Source organism: Aulonocara sp. 'chitande type north' Nkhata Bay, linkage group LG22 (genome assembly GCF_057382095.1).
Source record: "Aulonocara sp. 'chitande type north' Nkhata Bay isolate Kocher_YH1m ecotype deep benthic linkage group LG22, A_spYH_male_GT1.1, whole genome shotgun sequence".
Taxonomy (NCBI): domain Eukaryota; kingdom Metazoa; phylum Chordata; class Actinopteri; order Cichliformes; family Cichlidae; genus Aulonocara; species Aulonocara sp. 'chitande type north' Nkhata Bay.
In genome coordinates, this window is record NC_141364.1 from 31,602,598 (window position 1) to 31,622,511 (window position 19,914).

General features: G+C 42.6%; 1 protein-coding gene across 1 annotated transcript in view; it reads left to right on the forward strand.

The window, feature by feature from the left end:
• The first annotated feature begins 841 nt into the window (after window positions 1-841).
• Window positions 842-19,914, forward strand: part of hpca (hippocalcin) — a 52,327-nt gene continuing 33,254 nt past the window's right edge. The window contains exon 1 of the mRNA XM_086281465.1: window positions 842-1,217. The gene's annotated coding sequence lies outside the window, so the exon portion shown is untranslated. The remainder of the gene's footprint in view (window positions 1,218-19,914) is intronic.

The window sequence follows — 19,914 nt, forward strand, 5'->3', positions numbered from 1 at the left end:
TGATTAAGGTACACATTAGGCTGACATCTGGGGCCAGAGCTAAAACTTATCTGAGCCAGCACAGGACCAGCAGTTTGTCTGCAACTGGCCTTTTGCTGGCCCATGTGTTGGCCACCTCTGGTAAACCAGATCTGGGCCACCAAAGGGCCGTCATTCTTTGTGGTATGTGGGCCATGTGTATGCACGTTGTGTGGGCCAGATCCAGGCCATACCAATTTTGCTATGTGGGAATTGAATAACAGCAAAGCTAACTTGAGGCCATATTCATTATACTGTATAAATTAATAAAGGACAATTGAAACGCTTATCCCCCCACCCCACAGAACAGTGGTATTTATAAAGAAATACATTTTTGTATTTTTCACCCCACATTGCAAAGCCATAACACCACAACATCGTGATTGGTCAGTTGCAATGATGATTTTGGACCAACATTATTCTGAAAATGCAGAAACAACACTTACACAATCACTCCTCTCCATATGCATTTTTTTCCCCTGAGAGATGAGGCCACCCCAATGTACAAACAGCTGAACGCTCCTGACCCCTGTGCAGTCCTCATCGCAAGTCACTTGGAATAAAAATGTTGTGCATGAAATATTATTAAGCACACAGCGTGGTGCGGCATCAGCCGGTGATGAGATCCACACATCCAGCTATTTTACTGCCAAAGACAAAGAGAGCGAGAGACGGGAGAGAGAGGGGAGAGGGGGAGAGAGAGAGAGAGAGAGAGAGAGAGAGAGGGGAGGGTTGTGCGCAGCGTTGGTGCCAATGGGCGCAGGGCTATCTAATTAAACCCCTACCACGTAATCCCAGCTACACCATCCCCCCGTTTAAATCCACTCCGCCGGCGCATACCACTTAAACACATTGCCCTCCCCTGCCGTCCTGTCCAGCCCAGGCTCCTGGAGGAGAGAAAGCTGCCACCACAGCAGCAGCACCATCACTGATGCCTGTCGCCTGTACGGTATCATGGTTTGAAGGGTTCGGCTGCTGTAGCCAGGGGCCACTAAGTCAGTCACTCAGCCTGCGCGTGTGTGGATGTGTGTGAGCGTGCACTGACAAGCGGCAGTAAGAGCACGCGACCGGTCCAGCGACGCTGTTCAGCCAGGAGCTCCGGAGAAAGTCGCACAAGAGCGAGCCGAGACGAGCATCTCTCTCTGTCCTGCAGCAGGGATACCCTCCTCACCGGCACCGACACTGCCTCGCCTATTCGGGTAAGAGGAGCGGGTCGACGTTATTGCTTCAGTTTAGCTTGCTTTTATGCCTAATGTATTCTAGGGCTAATATTCAGTTTCTGGAAAGCGGCGCAGACGCTTTTGTTTACTCGCGGAAACTGTTCGTCTTCCGGCTGCGCGGTGCTGATAAACCGCGTGAACAGACCAGTCGAGCTGAAGATATTCCCGCCTGTAGTATGTGTGTGTTTTTGACTGTTTGTGTCGTTCTCCGGACATTTCTTTAAAATAAAAGGAGGAGAAAAAAACAAGGCTGTTTTTGTACAGCCAATAGGATGAAAGCAGTGTAGGTCTGCCATTTTTATGAATGATCTTCACGCGGGGCAAAAGGATGGAGGCGCGTGGCACTTCTCTGGAACTTCCCTCCCTGCTCTCAGGTCTCAGGTTTGGGCTGCACTGAAGCCTCCGGAAGAAGAGGCAACATCTTTGCCTGCTGGCTTATTTCTAGCCTGATAGTAAATGCGTTACTAGTTAACCACTGAGTGCAAAGCATTTCCGTTCAGAGGAGCCTACGTTAATCACGCTCTTTAATTGCATGATGCATTTTTGCCTAATGTGGAGTTTATAGAAATTTTAAACTAACATCTTTGTTTCTTTTGTACCAGCTGTGTATGCCTGTTTATCAAATAAGATAGTACCAACAAAGACTAGCCCAACATTTCAGGTTGTGATGTCTTTTTTTCTCTGTGAGTGAGGTTAGTTCACTGTTCACGGTTGTTAACACTTTTCCTGGGCATCCACTGTGATTATTACATATCAATACTGGACTGAGAACTGGGTGGGGTGTGCACAAGAGGGAACCAAGAAACAATGAGTGGGAAACACAAACTTTATCAAATATAAATATAAACTACTAGAAAATTGACAAGTTGGCAAGTTGTCATTGTGAAGAGACCTGCCTGCATAAATATGTATTATGAAGCATGTATGCCCTGTAACGATATGCCAGGGACATTAAAGCACAACATCCAACTCAGGGGCTAACAAAAAGCAGTAAATATGTTGGTAGAATTAAAGAAGAAAGTCATTTTGATTTAAGCACACTTTTGCAATGTGAAGGAGTGAATCAAACCAGTGTGAGGCACATGTTGAGGGAATATTGTAATGGTTTGCATCTCGAATTAGCAATAAAGAACACATCATTGTTAGAGATGGGCATGTCAAGTAAAATATATATTCAATATTCACTGGGAACTGTTCTTCCACTCACGCTCTAAGCCAGTGGTCCCCAACGTTTTTTGTTCCATGCACTGGTTTATGTCCAACAATATTTTCACAGACCAGCCTTTAAGGTGTCTGTATAAATACAACAAAATAAAACCAGTACCAGTACCAAAAAAAGAAGATTTATTCATAACACACGGGAAGAGACCCAGGGAAACTGAGTTAATGATAAAAATGATTTAAAAAAAATAACGCTAAAAACTGATAAAAATCCTGAAAACCATGACTTTCACACGTGAGCCTCAACTCTCAACAACTTACGGACCAGTACTGGTCTGTGGCCCGGGGGTTGGGGACCGCTGCTCTAAACAACTCAGGAATGACTGTTCTGGCTGATGTGTAATGTGCTAGCTTAATGGTGCAACATAACGATAAACTGGACTTCCTCTAAGTTCTGAACGCGTTCCGAAAAATATGTTTTGCTGGCTGTCGTTGTCTCTGATTGTGTTTGTTATTACCTGTTTGTACAGCAGCACCAACTATGACTGTGACAGACACTTTGCCAGTGGAATAGCTGGTAGTTAGTGGGTCATTTTTATAATTTTTGTTGTTTTGTTTAGCTTTAATGGTAAATGGTCTGTATTTGTATAGCTTTACTAAGGACCCCAAAGCGCTTTACACATTCAGTCATCCACCCATTCACACACTGGTGATGGCAAGTTACATTGTAGCCACAGCTGCCCTGGGGCGCACTGACAGAGGCGAGGCTGCCGGACACTGACGCCACCGGGCCCTCTGACCACCACCAATAGGTAACGGGTGAAGTGTCTTGCCCAAGGACACAACGACCAAGACTGTCCAAGCCGGGGCTCAAACCGGCAACCTTCCGATTACAAGACGAACTCCCAACTCTTGAGCCACGATCGCCCTAAACTGCATATTACATTACCACACTTGTTTGGCATTAGTAGTACACTGCATTCAACCACCCAGCAGTAAAATCAAGGAACATATGTTGACAAGACAAAGGACAGTCATCTTAATGACTGTTTGAGTATTAGAAAATCGTGACTAACCCCAAATGTTACATTAGTTAACATTAAATAATATTATTTACAGTGATGCATTAAAGGAAGACAGTGGAACCTTTTTTTTCCAACATAATTTGGACTTATGGTACTTTTAACATAACATATCATTTTTGAAAGGGCAACCCCCCCCCCCCCCCCCCCCCCCCCCCAAGGATGGGGCTGTGACACCCCAGACTCCCTGCTTTAGGTGCACCCCTGTTTAGGACCTCTGCTCTGCTTTTTCCTGGAGATAGCACACCAGCTTCGCTGATAGCACGACACATTGTCTCTGTCTTTTCTTTCCTAAATGCCACACAGCTATTGCTCGCCTTCTGTATAATCCTTTCAGATTTACCATCAGGCTTGGCACAGGGCGCAGACAAGCGAAATCTGTGCAGCCAGTCAGGAATACTCAAAGGAGCCGCATGATTGGCAGCTCATGGTGGGGGAGTGGGGGTGAAAGCCTTTGTGGTCATTCTCTAGCTGTCATTTAGGGCAGCTAATGACGAAGAGAATGATGAGAGAGACCATTTTAACATGGCCATTTTCAGCCCGACCCCAGGTTAATGGGAATGTGGAGGCACGGCCCCAACAAATTGATCCGTGTTTGGGGCTTGTGTTGTAAGGGAACCTGCTGAATTCTGTCTGAAGTGAGCAGAATTGTGCTGCTCATGTTTTTGGTGGGTAGAGGCAGCATTTAGCCTGCATCTGCTTGTCTAGTTGTTACATAAGAAGATAAATGTGCGCTGGAGCACTACTCTCTCAGTCACTTGGACTCATAAGCACCCCCGCCTGCACACACACTTCTAACTCGTGCTTGTATATACACATGAAAAGAGGTTTTAACCCTGAAGCACCTTGCAAAAGATCGATGTCGCAGTCAACGTGTATATCAATGAGGCAAGTGAGTTGCAGAGTTGAGGAAATGGCCTCATTAGTATCTCTTACTGTCTTTGGTGGTTTTTTCACGCATTGCTTCTGTGTGAATAATGCATCCCTTTCTATGTTCTACACTGCAGGCTCTCACATTATGGGAAACAATGTAGCCTTGCTCATTTATGTGACCCTGCTCTCACATAATGCCGCCAGAAATTCTTGACAAGATAGATGCAGCCTCAAAGTCACTTTCAATTAAGGTTACATGTGAAGGCAGGTCAGCAGGGACATTCAGACTCAGCATCTTGGAGATCTTTCTTGAAGAGACACAAGGAAATCCTGTGAATCTGTGGCGGCGACAGCTCAGGAGGTAGAGCAGGTCATCTGCATGGTTCGATACATCCAAAGTATACTCGGGTAGGATACTGAACTTTATGTTGCATTTCCGATGCAATCCTTGGAGTGTGAATGTGTGTAAAAACAAAGTGCTTGTATTAATAAGGGTGATTGAGGCGTGCTGTTTAAAATGCTTTGAGTGCTCAAGTAGGAAAGTGCTATGTAAGAACCAGTCCATTTATCATGTGACTGAGGCCGGGGAAACGTACATGTCCAAAACAGCTCCAGGCTTAAAGTTGGGTTAACTACCCCGCCCCTGCAAAAGTGTGCTGTTTGTACATCTTCCAGTAACCTGATAGATTCGAAAGGTCAGAGGATTTTTATTTATTTTTCTCTGAGGAGAACTCCAAGGCCTTTCCGGGAAAAAAAAAACAATACAAAACAAAACAGTCATTATGCGAAAAGAGAAGAGAGACTTCAAATGAGTGTAAAATGGATCTGTGGTCTGTAGCATAACACAGTAATGGGTGGAAATGGAAATCGTTCAGTTTATCTTTTACAAGAGTGATATTACATTTAATTAGCAAAATGTGAGCAGTCACTTTCCCATGAACCATCATAACTGGATTTTAATGATGCTGTTAGGTACTAATGTACACAAGACTTTCTTCGTTTAAATGATTCATGGCCCTTTGAATTGCTCTTATAAGCAACTTAAATAACCTTTATAGTCAAACTGTGATTTTTCTAAATAAAATTTGAACAGGATTTTGTTGATTCGGTGACACATTGACTCAATTCATTCTGCGAAAGCAACATGATCACCTACTGTACCTAAACCACATAACTAACAAAAACAAGACATTATTAATGCCCCAATAAGTTGGATCATCTTCGTAACGTTGGTACGCGATTGCTGTCATTTTTGTTTCGTAACAATTTTGTATCAATAATACTATAAACCTTTATTGCTTCGATAGAGCCATGCCTCATGTAAGTTAATGACTCAACGTGTTGGCAGGGTTTCTCCATGATTTGCATGTTTCAAATTTTGGTAAATGGACTTGTAATAGAAAGTGATTTACTACTTACTCATTGTGAACACTTTAAGTATTTTCTATTACAAGCATCATTTACCCAGTTACAAACATTGATGACAGTTTCTTTTCTATGCCTAAATGCCTTGTCTAACATTCGGGCACACACTCTCATGGATGTATTGGGGGAAACTTGGGGTTCAGTATCTTGTCTGAGGATACGTCAACATGCAGAATGAAGCAGCACGGAGTCGAGCTACCGACCTCCCGATTTGCTCTACCTTCTGTACCACAGTAGAAAATGTGGTATTCGTGGGACCACACTGCTTAAAGTGTTAAAAAGACAAAAATCTTAATTTATTTAGATGGAACCTCAAAACTGTAGCAACTGACTGTGCTGATAGTAATAATGCTAACTAACAGAAATAGTTTGATAGTAATTTCTTCATGCATGCTCAATCATCCAGGTAAGTAAATCCTCAAAAGTTGATTCTGTTCATCAGATGAACAGAATCAACTTTTTTATAGCGTAAACTATAAATAGTAAATGTGTATACATTTCGCTTCAGAGATATCAACTGAAGTTGAAATGATTCCAAGCTGTACTCTCATGTAATACCACTTTGAATCACAAGGTGGCACAGCAAATCATTTTACACTCACCACCCAGTTGGTGAGTGGTTGGTGGAGGGTGGTCGCTGTTGCCAACCGATTGCAAAGAAGAGGCTGCACCAAAATCCTCTGTGTGGTTGCTTTGGTCGCTAGCAGATTGCTGTTGCCACCAATGGTTGGTGCCCAGACTAATAACAAGGAGATTTTTGGTGCTGCACCGTATTCCTTTTTGCGACCAGTTTCACACTAGTGTTTGCCAGCAGCCCCTCTTTATGCCTGTGTACAATGGGCTTTAACAATTGATTTTACAGCAGCTTCCACAAACTTTCCAACTGGTTTTGGAATATGCATTTTTCCCTTGCAACTTGTGGTTGCCATATCATCACTGACTGGTCTGTGAGCCTGTCTGACCGGGGTTTTAACATGGCCTGATTTCCAACATGAGGCATAATATTGTTAAGCTTATGTTAGCTCAGATGGACATAGATCCTGTTTCTGTCACACTTACTTGTTTCTGAAGTTGAAAGAGCACAGATGACACAGCTTCCTAAAAACAAGCTTAGAAATATTAGATTAGTTAGAAGTCATCCATCAAGATAGAAATAGATGTAAATGTTTGAAGCCGACTTAAAAGAAAAAACCAACAGTTATTTAAGTTCAGCATAATCTGGAAGAATCGAAGCTAGTTCATAAAAAGAACCGTTAAAATCATGCCGCAAAGGCAGAGTTTGGTGTGACAGGTACGACGAGCTGCAAAAAAGATTAGATCCTACATTTCCCACAGGGCAAGAGACTAATGTCCACTTTCACCAAGCCCAACTCTCCTTCAAATAACACAAGAAAAATTCAATGAATCCTGTTCTAAAGGTGCTCTGGTGACATCAGTGTGACATTCCAGGGTTACAAACCTACAGAAGGTATTCAACTATAACTGCTTTTTTAGACTCAGTAGCATTTTTTGATTACACTTCACACATGTGTAAAACGAGTGGAGTGCTCCTTAAAAAGACACAAAACTACGTCAAACTTCACACATAGCTTGAGGGTCGTGAATGCTTACATGATCATTATGGGATGAGTGGGAATCAGCAACTCAGACAGAGATGTTTTCATGGTCATCTCTGTGTGTGGATGTGTTTTCACGTGATCTGTTCGGGAGTGGGATGTAACCCACAAGGGTTAACGCAATGTCCATGCATCCCATGTGCGCCGCCGGCCACATAATCTGCTCTGATCCTAGTTGGGAGGGGCGTCTTCTGACTGTCAGACATCCAGTCTGATAATGACTGCGATAAGGCCGAGAGAGCAGCTGCTCTGCTGGAGGTGGATGGTTTAAAGCAAAATGCTAAAATCCAAAGATTTTACCTATCAGTCCGAGGTGAACCTCCATTTACTCTGTGGGCTTATTAGAGCATCGGTCCTGGGTAAATTAGCACAGTAGTGCTTTGCATTTTATGAGCATCTTTTGAATCAAGCGAATGAGACATGAAGCTTAATCAAGACTATTGTTCAGGCTCCTTATTGTAAGATCTAGCTACTCTGTCTCAAATCTCTGTCTGAAATCAAAAGGAAACAATCTGAGTTCTGGATTTGACAGAAGTGTTTTGTGACGCTTCTTTTTGTCCTCTAATAAAAGGACCGAAAATAAGTGAAGAAGGAAAGAGCAGGGAGTTAAAACAATAAAGTAGCTAGTGAAAAACAATAAAACAGATCACAGGAAAGCAAGAAGACTCTGAGTGGAGGTTTTATTTATGAAATGACTGTAATTCTGCTTGTTTGCCTCTTGATCTCTCCTTGCCTCTCCTCTTGCCATTAGGAGGCTGAAAGGGCAGCCAATTACTCCCTGAGCTCGGTGTGCAGTTTGGCTAATGAAGCCAGGGGAGGAAAAAAATGTGTGAGAGCAGGTTCTTTAGCATAAAAGGGCCACAAGCTCTCAACTGATAAGGCGTGGTGGGGAACACACAAACATGCACACGCGCTTCAGATCATATCTCAGTGCAGCTTTATCTTCCATGTCTCTCCCAGACCACAAAAATATTTCACTTTAGTGTCTTTAGAGCGATTTCTCTCTTCATCTCTTCCGTTCAATCAAATCTCTTCCTGTCCATCCACAAAAGTACCTCTCTGTCTGTCTCTTTGTCGATTCCAAAAGGCTCCCTAAGAAGCGAAAAGTAGTTTAATTAGTCCCTTCACTCCAAGAAGCTGTACAGTAGGAGAGAAAACAAAAATATCTTCTGTTCTCAGGGCGCTCCCCTGACTCTTCGCTCCTCCGGGCCTTCTCTCTCAATTTAGATGCCTCCCTTCCACCTGAACATAATGCAAGGAATTTTATGGAAGAATAACCACCAGCTGTGTCTCCACCTCAGTCTCATAAACATAAACAAAGTGGTGGTTGTTGTCGCGTCTGTGTTTTCTTATTTATTTATTATTATATATGTCACTCTAATTGTATTGAACATGGAGATAAAATGTTCCCGGTGACAAATTCAGCCCGTGCCTTGGAACAGTCAGTTAAGCGTCGCTCTCCACCAGTAGCCTTCTTGCAGGGCTCCCGCGACAGTAACAGAGAGCCAATCAGAAATAAGAAAATCGATCTGGGATCGGCCGGTTTGTATGCATTTACAAGCAGCCGTAACAACTGCAGACTCATTTCTCCGGCTGCTGGTGCAATCACACAGCAACCTCCTTCTGTCGAACTGTGAGCAAAAGAGCAGCATTATTCTGTGGAGTCTGCTCGGTTACTGTAAATGCGCTTCCTGTCTTTCAGGCCGTGGCATGGTGCTCTTATAATGTGAACAGCTTTTTTCCCCCCTGTTCCCTCATTTGACACAGTCACTTGTATGTTTCTGGAGACTCTTTTTCTTTTGTCTCCTTTGCAGCTGGGAATATGACTTTTTGCATACTGACTGATCACACTAATGAGCATGTATTGATGCTGCTGCTGCTTCAGAGCTGTTGGTTTGAATTACCACTAATCAATGGCATCGTATGAGGAAGGGATCATACAGGTCTGTGGACTCCCTGCGAGTAACTACCTACTGCAACGCTCCCCTGAGTACTACATACCTTAAGGGGCTTTCCTTTTCTGTTTGCCTTCCTACCACCAATAGGAGGGCTAGTGTGACATATTAGTTGGCATAGCAACAGCTAGAATGGTGTCGATGGTAGTAGCCTGCAAAAGGAACTGTCAGAAGGTGGTGGTAGTGCTCCTGAAAAGTGTTTACCAGCCCCCATTAAACAAACAAGAAGGAAAACATGTTACTAAGTTCCAGGTGTGGCAGGTGTGGCGTGGTGACGTTAGAAGCTACTGAACGAGCAGGAGAAGCTTGGAAAACCAAAGACTAATTAGAAAGAACTTAAAATGAAACGTGAGAGAGTGTAACTGCGTAAAGTTAGCCTGTTAGCAGTTAGCAGGGTGGTGGGAGATCTAGTCGAGTAATTGCCAGGATATCATTTTGTATTTTTTCCCAACTTTCCCATCTGTACTGATTAATCTTTTGGCTCACTGTGGTGAGGGATAGCATCTAGTAAAACACAGGAATTCAGATCCACCTCAGCTGTTTTTACTTACTTTATTATCTAATTTCAGATTCAGCACATTGTTTCACTTTATGTGAATACCCAGTCAGAGGAAATGCTAATGAAGCTTTAACAAATTGAAAAAAAAATATTTCTCAGGTAGCTAAGGTCCAAATCCCACTATAATGCCACTGTTATATATTTTTTTTCTTATCTGGCAGTTCTCTGTGTCACAGTATTAAAGGCATTCTTACATCCAGACAAATCAGTCTACAGTTACATCACTCAAACGGTCCTCCACAGAGCTGGAGAGAATCTGTCTTGAAATAAAAGGCAAGAAAAAAATCCACAGATGGGGTTCCAAGATCTTTGATAGTTTATTATTCCTTCAGTGTCAATACACAAAAAGGAATACTTTCATTAAAGGTCATAAGATCTCTGAAAAGATTCCTCTGATCCTAAAATACCTATTGATTTGGGCCAGGGCTGAACTGGTGCCATGCAAAATGGTTTACATTACAAACATTATTCTTTTCAGTCATTGATTTCCTTTTCTAATTTGTAGCTATTCTCATGGAGTCAAACATCATTCTGTGACTTCATGATGATAATTGCTGAATCTTTGCAGCACAGTGGCAAAATGCTTTTTCTGACTAAAAGATTATAGCATTATCTTATAGCATAACACTTATACTGTGAAATTTACCCCATAATCATTCTGTAAATAATAAACCACTCCCTAAACTCGCTAGTTTCTGAATGAATGCCGCATAAAAATAATGCTAACTGTAATATCTTCCTTTGTTTCTTCCACCATGAGAAACATGATCGGCTAATTCTCCTTCAAATTACCCTTGACTCTGGGGTTGGCTTAGAGCTGGAGTTGGTCCCTGAGTGCTGCACACAGCTGCCCACTGCTCTTAATACTTGGTTTGGTTAAATGCACATATAGAAAGATTTCCCCATAATAGGATAACCTTACTTAATTTAATATGAATGCTACCTAAACATACTCAATCCTAAACTTAGTTGTGGATTTAATGCCGTTGCTTTCAGCTGTGGTGCTTCTGCTGCATCACTTAACTGATGTCACATGTTACATCAGTGTTTTATGTCCCTGCCTCTGAATTCATATTCAAAGCTGCTAACTTCACATCTCTGTAAAATTGATCCATGGATTTTAATTTTAACTACTTGACTTATTCGAAATTACATTTGATTTATTTTACTGACGTTAAGGCTCTGGGACTACCTTTAGTCTTAATAATGCTACAGATCCAACCGCTGGTGTAAAACTGCCAAATCAAAGATGGAGAGCTAGCTGCTGTGGTGTCACCACAGCAAAAGACCACCCAAAAGCATTTTTATGCTACCATGTTACCTATGAATACGAGATAAGTTAATCTGTTCACCCTAAGTGCCTCAATAGCTCAACTTTGGAACATGAAACAGTTTCACGATGCAATGGTTTATACATTAAACTAAACTACTCATGATGCAGTTAAGAAGAAAACTATGCGCCCTTGCAAACTGCTCCTCAGATGGTTTGGTGATGTATTTATTTTTTTGCCTTGACATACTAAAGAATAAACCAAAATAACCTACTTAATTAAAGGGCAAGGGGGTAGTCCCACTTAAATAGACTAGCTGTAGCTTTAGGATCTGAAAAGCAAAGGTAGTGTTGAAGAGCATTAAACCTGTAGACTTTCTAATAGCCAATAGAAGGTTTTTTTCTGGTTTGAAAAGGAAGTCTGATTCTATAGACACCTATGGGGAAATGGCACGTCTGCTGTCTTGCCCTGAGACCTCAGTAAAATGTTTCCCAACACATTTACTGTCTCTGTCTTTAGTTACATTTTATTGAATACAACACAATGTTTGTTTTATGAATTTTGGTCCCCATTAGAGGATAAGTAGGGTGGGCCCATAGCTATTCTCATATGAGCATGCAGTGTCACGTCCACTCTTCAGTTTCCACTATCGTCAAGATGTTGATAGTGGAAATTTTCTGCCCAGGGCTTCACAACAGAGCTTCACTGACCACCAGTTGCCATCTTTTATATACAGTCTGTGCCTAAAACACTTACACTCCAAGTTGAGGTTTTCTGTTATGGACTGAATTTGTTTTTCAGAAGCAAGTTAGATCTTTGCTGTAGCTCAGAACAAAACTGTACCTTGTTCTTGTAAGTCAGATATTGGGTTGAAATAAGCTGTTTTCTTGTGAAGCCTTTTGAATTTTTTTTCAAATGCATTTTTCCCAAAGGATCCCGCCTTGAATTTAAATGCTGAGTACATTAAACATGCACTGTTTACAGTAAACAAGAAAAACAAGAAGCAGAGCTCATTTCATTTTTTTTTTGCCTCAATTTATACCCTGGTGCAGTAAGGAATCTCTCTTCCAGTGGTTGCATTATAAAAACGAGTAACCCGAGCAGTGGCTAAGCAGCACGAATTCTTTGCTCGGTGTCGATGGACTGATGTGTGAGCTTCACAGCCTGCAGGAGACAAAGGAGTAGGTAGAGTGTCAGAACAAGAGAGTCTACAAGCAAGAGACATGAAGTTGCCTGAATGCGTGAGCGTGCCCTGCACTTCAATACACTGCAAGTCACAGCACTGCATTGTGGGATATCTTCATCATGCAGCTATCGGTGAGACGCGATCGTTTCTGAAGGGGAAATTCTTGCTGAGCTGGCTCTCTCCCTTCACGGCAAAGGCTGAGGGTGGGCTGGACTTTTATTTAATGCTTCCTCTGTTTTCATGGCTGGTTCAGTGAATCTGAAAGTGAGACATCTATAATGTGGGAAGGTGTGGAGTGTGTTTTTTAGCTGTCCCTGTGTCTCCTGTCCCAGGCTTAATCCATCTCTCTGCATATGCAGCACTGCATTTAAGAAAGGATCTACATACATTCCTCACTCTTGAATTGTTTAATGTGGCTTTACTTGTCTTTTTATCTTAAGCAGACCAGGGCAAGCAAACCGGCTGCACATTCAGGGACGCGTCATCAGCTACATTCAATCAAACATCGCTGTGACAAGAGAGAAGTCACAGTGAAATAGGCAAGGCTGAGCAGGAGGTAGATTATGGTTGTGAGAACACAAAGTGGGGGTTAAATCCTCTTTATGTAAGTATGTTTGAGGGCAATGTTCTTTGCTTCATTTTAATATGGTGACTTAAGGGCAGGATCTCTCCCTCTTCTGCAACAGGGATACTCATCGGAGCTGGAATCAGTGTAATCACCAAGTGTAACACAGGGAATTTGAATTTGAGGATCTTCTTAGGACAACTCTGCGTTATGTACAGATAATAGGATTATTCTGAATAGCAGCCAAAGACATGCAATGACGAGTAAATATTACATGTTCTTTCTTTAATGACAAGAAAGTTTTAAGAAGTAATATTGTCAAAGCATTGGAACAACATTAGTCTAAATTATTTGGACAGTGCAAAATGGAAGTGATATGAATAAAAATGAATGTCTTTACTCGACATACTGTCACATAATGTGTGAAATGAAGCAATATGGCACCTACAGTTCTCCTACACATGCTCTGCAAACAGAAACACTGCCAGGTTATATATATTTTAAGTTCCATTCAGTACATTCTGCTTTGTGAGTCACGCATTTCCAAAGGATGTGTGATCTCCATATGATGGCTGATGCGAGGTGGAATTCATCCAAGAAGTATTGGGGGGGGGGGGGGGTTGCTGGTGATTTTCTTGGACAATTAGCAAATGTCACAGAGAACATGCAACGTCGCCACGAGAGATGTGGTAGAGGAAGAATGAAGGGAACCAGATATGGGGGAAATGAAGTGGAAAGCTAAACAGAGAGCGAGAGAGAGGGGACAAAAAAGCGAAAGGGTCGCAACCTTGTCGTCAGTGTTTGTGCCAGCTAGCAGCTGGAAAAGACTGATGCTCCTGCCTCTCCCATCTGCCTTTCACACCCCTCCCCGCCAACCATCAGCTCCACATGACCAAAGCTTCTCGTTTCTCTTCTCATGTAACTGTGACTTTTTCTGTTTTCTATCACCCGCCTTAAGATCAATCTTAATTTCACTGATGAATAACTTTTGTCTAAGTTTCCCACACGACTTTTTTTCTAACGATAACGAGGCGATAACTAGGGATGGGTATCGAAAACCGGTTCTTGTTGAGAACTGGTTCCCACTGTTTCAATTCCTTGGAATCGTTTGCCACTTTTAAAAACGATTCCCTTATCGATTCCAGTCGCCCCGAATGACGTCATCACGCTGAGTAGCGTCTTTTACCCAGTAGGAAACACGGCGCCTGAGCGGCACAAACGCTCAAAAGTTTGGTTACACTTTATGAGAAAGGATGACAACAGGGCAACGTGCAATACTTGCAAAGTAGAGATTTCATCAAAGGGAGGAAACACTACGAATATGCAAAAGCATTTGCTCAAAAAACACGCGATTGCTTTCAACGAATGTCGTGTTTTTGATCTGCTCCGGACTAGCGAAGCTCAACCCAGCAGCAGCGGTAGCGTTTCCACGTCCTCTCCCGTTAATACTGCAGGTAACTAATCAATTAGCATTGCATATTATGTTAGCGCGATTTACCTTATTACAAAACCTGCTATTACTGTGCGTTGCATTTAGATAACCATGATGAGAGAGACAGAGTCTGGCTGGCTCAGATGCTGGCAGTTCTCGCTGCAGTCTACCGGTAGCGTCTCCTTTCAGGCCAGGATAGACGAATGTCACCCAGCAGTGTCTAAGTTTGTGGTCAAAGGCTTGCACCCATTTGCCACAGCAGATGCCCCCGATTTCACTTTGGTAAGTGAATGTGTTTAATTGTAGGCAGGGACATTACTGGATATTCTTGTGTAATTGCTACAGAATAATTTATGTTAAACTTTGTTATTGCTACAGGAGAATATTTATTTTATTATTTTACATATACATTTTTTTTCCTGGGGACCCTGTGACACCCCATTGAAGAGCCGTAGGCTGTGAATCTCTTAAGATCTCACTGTTGGGTTTGTAAGGCCATGTTACTCCTAAATTTCTATCTTGTTCAAAGAGAAGATATAAAACACAGTTCTAAGCTAATCGACTTTAGTGTTCTCCTTTTTAAAAAAAAAGAATCGATAAGAGAATCGATAAGAGAATCGATAAGAGAATCGATAAGGAATCGAATCGTTAAACAGAATCGAAAATGGAATCTGAATCGTTAAAATCTTATCAATACCCATCCCTAGCGATAACTAAATAAATACTAATGCAGTGAAAAATCCATGATGACATGCATTGACACTTTCTTCATAAATGAGACGAAAAATTACGCAGATTGAAAAGCTGTTTGCATAAAAACATACTTGGTTTTTCCAAAAAAGGCTCAGGCTGGGGTCAAGTACATTAGAGGGTTACCTAGGCAACTTGAATGTCCACTTGCCACTGAATTGAGAAGAGTCACTCTTTCTTTCGGACACAGCTTTATACCTAACAGGGTTAACAACTTTAAGGTGTCGCTGTCCATGTAGCGTTAATAGTGTGGTTTTATTTTGTTTTCTTTGTTGTTCTTTGTTTCCTCACTGTAACCATAGGCAAGCAGAATATTTATTTTTTATTCTTATTAGGTTGTTCTCCCAAGTCAGGAAACAAAGAAGATAATAATTATAAAACTATACACACATATAAAAAAAAAAAAAATTCCCCACTCGCCCCTGTGGGCGGTCAATCCTTCAAGCTCGGGTCCTCTACCAGAGGCCTGGGAGCTTGAGGGTCCTGTGCAGTATCTTAGCTGTTCCCAGGACTGCGCTCTTCTGGACAGAGATCTCCGATGTTGTTCCCGGGATCTGCTGGAGCCACTCGCCTAGCTTGGGAGTCACTGCGCCTAGTGCTCCGATTACCACTGGGACCACCGTCACCTTCACCCTCCACATCTTCTCGAGCTCTTCTCTGAGCCCTTGGTATTTCTCCAGCTTCTCGTGTTCCTTCTTCCTGATATTGCTGTCATTCGGAACCGCTACATCGATCACTACGGCCGTCTTCTTCTGTTTGTCTACCACCACTATGGTTGGTTAGCCACCACCATTTTGTCCGTCTGTATCTGGAAGTCCCACAGGATCTTAGCTCGGTCATTCTCCATCACCCTTGGGGGCGTCTCCCATTTTGACCTTGGGACTTCCATGTTATACTCAGCACAGATGTTCCTGTACACTATGCCGGCCACTTGGTTATGGCGTTCCATGTATGCCTTGCCTGCAAGCATCTTGCACCCTGCTGTTATGTGCTGGATTGTCTCTGGAGCATCTTTACACAGCCTGCACCTGGGGTCTTGCCTGGTGTGATAGACAATCCTCAATGGATCTTGTGCTTAGAGCTTGCTCCTGTGCTGCCATGATTAGTGCTTCCGTGCTGTCTTTCAGTCCAGCTTTGTTCAGCCACTGGTAGGATTTCTGGATATCAGCCACCTTCTCTATCTGCCTGTGGTACATACCGTGCAGGAGCCTGTCCTTCCATGATGGTTCCTCGCCTTCCTCCACTTTCTTGGGTTTCCGCTGTCAGTTGGGGCCATCTTCGTGATGTATTCATGGATGTTCGTTGTCTCATCCTGGACTGTGGTGCTGACACTCACCAGTCCCCGGCCCCCTTCCTTCCGCTTAGCGTACAGCCTCAGGGTGCTGGACTTGGGGTGAAACCCTCCATGCATGGTAAGGAGCTTTCTTGTCTTTATGTCAGTGGCTTGTATCTCCTCCTCTGGCCAGCCTATTACCCCAGCAGGGTACCTGATCACGGGCAGGGCGTAGGTGTTGATAGCCCAGATCTTGTTCTTACCGTTCAGCTGACTCCTCAGGACTTGCCTGACCCTCTGCAGGTACTTGGTGGTTGCAGCTTTTCTAGCGGCCTCTTCATGGTTCCCATTCGCCTGCGGGATCCCCAGGTACTTGTAACTGTCCTCTATGTCTGCAATGTTGCCTTCTGGTAGTTCAATCCCCTCAGTTCTGACTACCTTCCCTCTCTTTGTTACCATCCGACTACACTTCTCCAGCCCGAATGACATCCCGATGTCATTGCTGTATATCCTGGTAGTGTGGCTCAGTGAATCGATGTCTCGTCTGGGTGGGTGTTAACAGGTTGACAAAGATGTGAATTTTTCCGACTAACTGCGCAGTAATGATGGAAGCCTGCCAACACTGAGACCTGAACGTTCTCGCACAGTCACAGCTCAAACCATAAATATCCCATGATATCAATAAAATAGAAGAAGTCATTTTTCTTGTGGTAGTTATCTTGAAGAACCAGACTTTTGTTTTCATAAGATAAAGAAATAAACTGATTCATATTCTTGAGAAAAAAACAGCTTTGTTACCTTGAAATTAGGAATCAGAATACAATTTCCCGTTGACTGACATAAAAAAAAATGGATAATATAACTGCGATATCAACAAAAAATGTAAAAAAGCAAATGGTATCATTATCTTCCAAATTAATCTATAACTTTATTGTTGTGTGTCTCTTTGGTAAGTGAAACAAACAAGGATGCAGACACAGTATCGACATTTGGTTTGTCACTGTCAGTTCATGATCCAAGGACATGAACGATCGTGTTATCATGTAAAAGATAAAAAGGTGCTTTCAGTTCACCTAAGACTGATGTGTATTATGACCAAGTAAAATATTAAAAAGGAAAACTGAATTCTCTCAGGCTAAAATGTGGGAACTGCCACAGTGAAGTCCACGGGCCTGTCTTTCCCCCCCCCTCTACTCGTTTCTCATCACAGAGCAATCCTTGACCTGAATAAGCGAATAATTGCCTTCAGCAACAAAAGAAGGAAGCTGATGCTTAGAGAATAATTACCAGCTTCATCTTGGGAAGTGTGTGTGACACTGCAGTGTGTCTTTGTCTCGTAGGACTCCTGCACGCTGCTCCGAGTGCGTCCTTGGGGCTAGTGCAGGTTGCTGCTGTGGGACATGAACTAAAATACACGTTAGTGCCTCGACAGCTCTTCACCCTGGAGGTGTCGCTCCATAAGGGATGTCCCCTTTTTTCGAGCCCCTGGAGAGCTCCAAAAACAGCGCAGTCCACCCTTTCATTCTCTCATCAGTGTCTACAAGACATTTCACTTCCCAGGCAATGTGTTACCGCTTGCAGGTTGAAAGGAGAGAGGTTTCAGTATCTTGTTTAACTTACCATTGCATTATCATCTACATTGTAGCTAAAGCTAACCAGAAGCCTTTCAGAAGATCAGAGAGCTGCTAAAGTCTTAAATTTTTGTCACGTAGAATTATGTTATTCTTGTTTTCCCTGATTGCCAAGACTCGGGCAAGCTAAGGGTTAGCTTTAGGGTTATGGCTGGGGTTGTTGCAATGACTTAGATGGTAGAGGGTTGACTTTACTACTTTGGTAGCTTTTTAATAGTCAGGTAGCTAAAACCAGGACACTGCACGGCACATCTGAACCCACTTTTAGTTAGTTTAATAATGAGGAGAAAGGCCACAGGGCTGGGTTCTAGGTTCTGTTGCCAATTTGCATTGGCAGGAACGGGACAGAAAGATCTAGAGCAGTGATACCATGGGAGCACAAACAGCAGCAAGCTAGCCCAAGGCATTTACTAAAGATCAAGGGCTGTTAGAAAATGACAAACTGACACTAGAAATGGTTTAGAGTGGACAGAAGATGCTGGAAGGAGGACAGAGGATAAGAAAAAGGAGAGGGTAAAAGAGAGGATAGGGAAGACGGGTGTGGTATGTCAGCAGATCAATTCCAGCTAAGGATAGAACTATATCAGGATCCTCCTTCACCTCAGCGACAGGAATAGCTGCACTTGTAACTCCTGGGGGAAATTTGTGGATACTATAGATTTGTTTAGGGGACAGTCTCACAGACACAATTTCAGCTATATCCTTGATGGTGATCTTGGAATGCTATAAATGAGCTGGACAGTTTGCTCCGTTGTCCAGTCGTCCTGTGTTTGCTGCATTGCCAATGACTGATAGTGTCGCTGACCGGGCAGCAGGATGTTAATGTGAGAGCATAGTAATATCCATCCTCTATGGTGCACAGTGTGGGCCCCAAAACAAAACAAAACAAGGAAGGAAGATTAACATAAGAGGATGGATATGAGCCAGGCACTAAAATAGTATTAACTGATAACATTTAGTAGCTCTTTACTTTTTGACCTTAAACCTGTAGGTCTACTATAGGTTGATGATGATAGACTGATCGATGAAGCCACTCACACACACATATTTATTTCAAAGTATGCAGAAGTGTAGGCACGACCTTGTGTGCAGGTGCCTGTGCATGCCCAGACATGCCTGTGCTGCAAATAATGGGTATATGTGGAGATGCGACATGAAATTATAGTGAACTTCATATTAATCTCCCAACATCATCGTCCATCGGCACATCCTGGGGTTCAGTTTATTAAAAATGATCAGTAACAAACATCTGCATCAGATTCAGATAAGGATTGGTGACATTGGGGTTTTTTTTTTCTAAATAAGCCGGTTTGTACCAGTGAGAGAAAAAAACAAGAACTTTCTCACTTGAAATTAAAGCTGTTAGAACTTGAACTGAACAGAACAAACACTAAAGATATAATCAGGAACACAACTTGTAGACTGTTGCAAACAAGGATTCAGATATTAATGGTTATTAATCTTAGATGACAGATCGAAGTGATCCATAATTTCCACCTCTACTTCATGTACACTAATATTTTACTACATGTGGTATCATTGGTGAGAACTGCTCCAATAATCTGCCTATAATCCTTAGTCCATCCACAGGAGGATTACCATGCCCTGATAGCTGTGTGGCTGCTATACCAGCACGTTACCATGGGACTAAATGGCTCAGATTATGATGAGTTAAAGGACATCAGGTTAAATGAGTGGTGCAGCTCAGTCTGATGGGTAATTATTTTGAGTTATTACTCATGCATAGATTAGATTCTATCTCTGCTAGGGCTTTGGTATATATGCATCTGCACATGAAAGGAGACAGACAAGATGTGCATCTGCAAATACCTTAATAACCAAGTACTTTGAGACAAAGTAACAGATGAATATTATTGACAATCCCTCGGCAAGTTTC